The sequence below is a fragment of the Ictalurus furcatus genome, chromosome 12, assembly GCF_023375685.1.
Source record: "Ictalurus furcatus strain D&B chromosome 12, Billie_1.0, whole genome shotgun sequence".
Taxonomy (NCBI): Eukaryota; Metazoa; Chordata; class Actinopteri; order Siluriformes; family Ictaluridae; genus Ictalurus; species Ictalurus furcatus.
In genome coordinates, this window is record NC_071266.1 from 26,301,967 (window position 1) to 26,308,151 (window position 6,185).

The following is a 6,185-nucleotide window of genomic DNA, read 5'->3' on the forward strand; positions in this document are numbered from 1 at the left end:
TTAGCACCGATAAACTTTATATCATAAAGTCTTTTGTTTGTCGGTTTACTCTCCTTTATCACAGGTTGTTCGCTTCAAAACACGTTTATTAAAGGATAACGTTACTAAATGTTTTGTTAATGGAAGTGTGACAGGTGTGAGAGGGGTACATCAGGGTATTCTCTCCATATACTTACAGTTATTAGTGCTATACTTCAGATTTGTGGCAGATTTGTTTTTGTTTGTTGTTTTGTTTGGTGCTATTTATTTTTATTCCAAACGTGACTAAACTTAGACAGCAGTTTAATATCAGAAGTCTATGATGTTGTTGATTGTATGCTGGGTTTTATTTTTTTATTTTTTCATAACTACTATATTTCCCAAGTTAAATTGCTGAGCATAATAAACTGGCAAATAAATAACAAAGATAATTCATGGCAATTCTATTTCAGTTCACGTTCGGCTTTACTGTTATGTTCACAAGCACAGTGTACGACGTGCAATGAAGATCTAGTTTCACGATCTCCCACAACAATACTTTAGAGAAATTACAGCACTATACACAGAAATAATAATCTACATGAGTGGCGAGTGCTACAGTATGAAGTTATAAGTTACAACAGGTGTTGAGAGAGAAATTAAGACGTTCAGGACAAGGGGTTCTCTTGGACAAAGGTTGGGATCCAGTAGTCTGTGGACTCAGAGAATTTTCCAGAATGTATACCCAGGTGGAACATGTGTCTCAGAGAAGCAAAGGGACCAAAGGTCTCAGGAGGTTGTAAACAGATAGATTGTGCACAGGTGATAAATTAGCTATAAAAGTGAGCCAAGTGTGTGACCGTAAAAGTGTTTGCATGAAGCTCATAAAAGCGTTTTGATCCCCCTCCTTCCCAAATCCTGGGACAGGCGCTACACAGCCTGGGGAACTAAAAAACCTTATGACACACGTTATGGAAAGGTTTGTTATGGACAGAAGTGTGAGCGTATGTCTGAGCGAAATGTTCTCCAAGCTCTGGCTGCTGGTTAGGATCACTGAAATTGCTTTGCTATCACTGGTTATTAATATTATCTACAAGTGCTGTAAATGAATCACTTGTCCCAAATGTAGTTGATCAGCCAAAAATGTTTTGCTGTGTGAAATTCCATAACGCTCACAACTGGAGCTACAGTGCTGCTTGAAAGTTTGTGAACTCTTAAGAATTTTATAGATTTCTGCATAAATGTGACCTAAAACATCATCAGATTTTCACACAAGTCTTAAAATCAGATCAAGAGAACCCAATTAAACTGAGACAAAAATATTATACCTGGTCATTTATTTAGAGTGAAATGATCCAGTATTACATATCTGTGAGGGGTAAAAGTATGAGCACCTTTGCGTTCAGTAACTGGTGTGAGCCCCTTGTGCAGTAATAACTGCAGATAAACGTTTGGGGTAACTGTTGATCAGTCCTGCACATCGCCTTGGAGGAATTGTATCCCGTTACTCAGTACAGAACAGCTTCAACTCTGGGATGTTGGTGGGTTTCCTCACATGAACTTCAGCTTCAGGTTCTTCCACAACATATCTATTGGATTAAGGTCAGGACTTTGACTCGGCCAGTCCAAAACATTCACTTCATTCTTCTTTAACTGTTCTTTAGTAGAACGACTCGTGTACATTGTCTTGCTGTGTGACCAGCTTTCTCTTGAGATTCAGTCCATGGACAGATGTCCTGATATTTTCCTTTAGAATTTGTTGGTATAATTCAGTCGTCCTGGCCCAAATGCAGCAAAACAGGCCCAAATCAAATGATACTACCACCACCATGTTTCACAGATGGGATGAGATTCTTATACTGGAATGCAGTGTTTTCCTTTCTCCAAACATAACCCTTCACTCATTTAAACCAAAAATTCTATCTTGGTCTCGTCCGTCAGCAAAACATTTTTTCCAATAGCCTTCTGGCTCGTCCACATGATCGTTAGCAAACCGCAAAAGGGCAGCAATGTTCTTTTCTGGTGTGACAAATGAGGCCTGATGTCCTTTGCGGAGAGCGTGTGATAATTGAAACATTAAGTTTACACCATGCTAAGTGGAGATTATAGACCTTCATGACTGACTCTGAATGTTAGGACTGGAGAAGGAAGTGGCATCGCTCCTGGTAACACCATGACTGAGCTGTATTTAATGGGGTGTATGAAGATGATATATAGGGAGCTGAATGAGCAGTGTGATGTGTTGTTGTTCTCTGAAATCAGGATCTTTTAATGGCTACAGAACGTTCATGAAACCATTATATGCACTGTATTTATTACTACATAGTGAGTGCATCATGGAAACACACACTAGACTGGGAAACACACTCATTTATTGTGTATTTTTGTTTGTAGCTTTATCTCCACTCCGAGTCTCACATTTTCTATCTGTAACATAGTTCCTCATTTCCAGTCCAACATCTTTATCCACTAGATCATCTGTTATTAATGGGTCATGTTATTAGTCATGGTAAATCACTCTGCTTTCGCTGACATGACCAACTCTTACCGGTGAAAGAAGGCGTATTTGCTAATAGGACGTGAAAGATGTCATCTGACATGTCTATGAGAATATAAACATTTTTATAAGTTGTATAAATGACTGAATAAATGTCTAATATGTAGCTTTACACCACAGCTCTGTTGAAGTCTGGATTCGGATTGTCAGGAAGGTGTTAAAATCACAGGTTTATATTAACACGCTTGGTTAACATGTTATCATTTCTATATTAACAGCTTGCACTGGGGTTTGTATGGCAGATGCTCCACGTAATCTAAGCATAATATAATGAACCTTTAACGAAGACGGACGTGTGTAATCGTCGATATGGTGAAGCTTTCTGTGGGGAGATGTTTGTTTTACGTTTATGGAAGGAGTCTCCAGTGTCAGCGCTCGGTAACAGTAAAGCTGAAGGGATAACGCTGTAAATAAGTCACAAGTAAAGTCTTCAGGACTGAGAACTTATACGTTCCGGTTTCTCTCTAACATGACAAGCTGCGGTTTGTTTGTTTTTTTTGTCTCATTAACTTCAAAAGAGCGGGAAAAGCAAGCGAGGGAAACGAATGATTATAACTGATACAAGGTAAGCGATACCAGGGACTAGTTTGTTTCTTGGATGTTCCACATCATTAAATGTAAATATAAATAGATTAAAAAGTTCAAAGCTTTGTTCATTAATAAAATAGAAATTGCTTTGCCACGCATTGCCGCTGTTGGTTATTTCCCTATAATAGTACGCCCCGAGTGTTTTATTCCTTACACTGTAGATGTATAAGACCAGATCGATGCAGAGCAGGACTGGCTTAAAATGATACTGTAATCCAGGTCAAGTTAGTCCAATAATTAACAATTTATAGACATTTCTGGTTAGTCAGTACACAGTGAGCAGTGCTGTCTGATTAGAAAGGTCAGAGACCAGTAGAAGGTGTCAGATATTTCATATTCAAGCATTCAAGTGTGAAAGCGTCTCAGTGTTGTTTGTGTAGAACATGAAACTTAGACCGACGAAACGCAGCAGCTAGTCTTGCTCGTTATTTTCCTGCTGGATTAAACTTCTCCAGTCGCTGGCTGTCTTCAAATGAAGACTGAAGATCTAGCTCGTCGTCAAGCTTTTAAATCAGCACTACTTTTAGAAAAGTGCTGTTGTTGTTGTTGTTGTTAATGTTTGGGTTTTTTTTTTTTTTTTGCTGTACTAACCTGTACTAATTTCGCTCAATATATAACAGGGGTTTTAGCAGATAAAATACTATAACGGACGCCAGGTCTCATTCTTACTGTCACATCTAATACAGTTTTCTAAATAAACAAATAAATAAATAAAAAAGTCACCTCAGAACCTAGAGACCTGCAGTGAGTAGTAAGTAGAGATTTTTCTTTTGAATGTAGTAAGTGACAATTAAATGTATGACGTGAAAGAAAAGCTCATGTAAAGTACTGATATTAGATTCGATTCGATTCGATTCGATTCGATTCGATTATTAAGGATGCTTTGTCTGATATTATACACATTGTGGAAAATTTTGTAGTGCGACAAAATAAATGTTGGAAAAATGTTGATATTATGAAAGTGAAGAAATGCCTTGATATTATATTGATTTTTTTTATTATTATTGTATTTGTTTTGATATTTGGTTTGATATAAGTTCATAAAAAGAGAACACTTTAAGACTTGTATCATTTGAGATTTCATTAAACTTCATTAAAATTATACATAAAAGCTTTTTTTTCGTTCAAAGAGAATTTTTGCTTTGGATGAGTAATGGATAATTAATTCTGTCCGACGTAAATTCTTTTAAGTTGAGAAAAAAGTAAAGTAATTACTTGTAACAAGTTGATGCAGTTTTTTTTTTTTTTTTACTTTGATCCAAAGTCATTGCAAATTCCTACTTTCCACCTTTGTTTGTGATGAGTGAGTGTAAATACTCAGCACTACTTTACCACTCTTAGTATAGACCTCTGTCTGTTCATTTGAATGTGTGTGTGTGTGTGTGTGTGTGTGTGTGTGTGTGTGTAGTCATGACTCTCAGCAACCACAACAAAAAAAAGCACAGTCATACAGTACTGTATATGACTTTCTTCCCTGTACATTAACAGATCCGGTACCAGGTGACACTAGAGCTGGTACAACATAACATTAGACTACAGAGTTTATTGTAGCTGTAAAAGGTATAGAGACGTTGCTAGAGATTGCCTTGGTGTCTTGTTAAAGCTGTAGGTATCGTTGGCAAACTGTCAATGATTAATGCAGGATGCAGGACAGACACCGTAGTGTTACGTTAATGTGGTGTCTGATCCAAAAGTTCAGTACAGGAAAAGGTTCTTCATGCAAAATAAAACTGACACGTTTAAACAAAAAATGACCTTCTAAATGAACCGTAACTTAGCCTACTGGTAGCATTGTGTGATTTTCCAGTTCATTACTGAAATGACTATTTAGAGCATTTGTGCTGTAATGTTTTCTTACTGTAACGGCACATGGTACTATATTATTTTGAAAATAAACTCATTTTTTTGTGTTAAACCAGGCCTGCTTGATAACAGCATATCACTGTAATATGTTTATTCCGGAATATAAATCTGAAATATTAATATAAATGTGAAAGTATCTGATTTGAATGTTTATTAAAGCGATCATTTCATTTGCCGTAGATATGTTTGTTTGACGTCTTCTGCTGTAATGTGTTCATAGAAAAGAACAGGTTTTTAGATTTGGCAGGAAAAAGAAAAGAAAGAAAGAAACTTTACAAAGAATTAAACACAGAAGAGCAGGGGTTCCCAAACTTTTCCAGGGCAAGGCCCCGCCCAAATGGCATTAACATGTGACCGAGGCCGCCTTTTTGCAAGATGTCTTTAAAACGCATTAAAATACAGACTTCTGAATATATCCCCCTTTTTTTTAATTAATAATTACATCTTTACAGTACATTACATTAGGAATTGATTGTGTGTGTGTGTGTGTGTGTGTGTGTGTGTGTGTGTGTGTGGTTGTCTGAGCTTGAGAAAGAAAAAAATCATGTATTTATTTATTTTTCACACCAAATTGTTGAGGCCCCCCTGGCGCCCCCTGGCGGCCCCCACTTTGACAACCACTGCAGTAGAGCACAGCACAGAGGCTGGTCTGGGATCTGCAGAAGAAATGTAGCAGGTTCTCCAACCACAACAACAACAATAAAAACAGATCCTTTCCTCAAACATATGGGTAACATTTATTGATGGAGACGTTTTAAAGTTCTCGGCTCTTGACATCAGATTTTCATTTTGTTGTGTTTGTTAGCATAAGACTTTTGCATAGCAGTGTACACCCTGTGATGAACCCGTCTCTAATGAATGTCTCGTTATCAAAATGCTAACACTGTGATATGAAATACTAATAAAGTTGTAAAAAATTTAACCTATACAATATGAGCATTTTACATTCTCTGAACCCGTGTGCATTTACTACAAGCGAATAAATCTTCAAAAAGGAAGTGGTTTGAGGGGGAAAACACAAAGCAATTTGGTTCGTAGGCTCTCATGAAGATAAAACCTGCAATCAATATAATTTATTATTAAAAGTTAGGGGTTGGGCTTACATGCGAATCGAGGGCCGTGACATCAGCTCGTCCAGGGGGGCGGGGCTTATTCATTCCCATGCTGTCCAAACACAAACACTCTCATCTACAGTGAGGGAAAAAAGTATTTGATCCCC